The sequence below is a fragment of the Etheostoma spectabile genome, chromosome 6 (assembly GCF_008692095.1).
Source record: "Etheostoma spectabile isolate EspeVRDwgs_2016 chromosome 6, UIUC_Espe_1.0, whole genome shotgun sequence".
Lineage (NCBI taxonomy): Eukaryota > Metazoa > Chordata > Actinopteri > Perciformes > Percidae > Etheostoma > Etheostoma spectabile.
This window is the reverse complement of record NC_045738.1, coordinates 4,637,345-4,637,706: the sequence shown is the minus strand read 5'-3', so window position 1 is coordinate 4,637,706 and position 362 is coordinate 4,637,345.

Genomic DNA, 362 nt, shown 5'->3' with positions numbered 1-362 from the left:
GCACAATATTGTATTCCAGTCACACATTGTCAGATTTATGAATGATACATACAAGTATATGATATTGTGTATACATAATTACAAATATTTAGAAGGTTTGTCTTACACTTAGTAATGCATTGCACTTTTCAGAGATAAACAATTTACATATTGTACAAACTAATTGCTTTAAGAATTTTTTCATTCAGTCTCAAGTGTCTGTGGTGACAGCTTCCTGTGTATGTGAGGATCATCCCGGACCCACAGAAGAAGAAGCAGACGGTAACAACGTTGTCTGTGCTGGTCGGGCTGGGGCGGTAATCATCCTCTTGGCAGGTGAAGGTGGTGCTGGTGGGGGTCGGGGTGGAACTGTCCTCACTGGG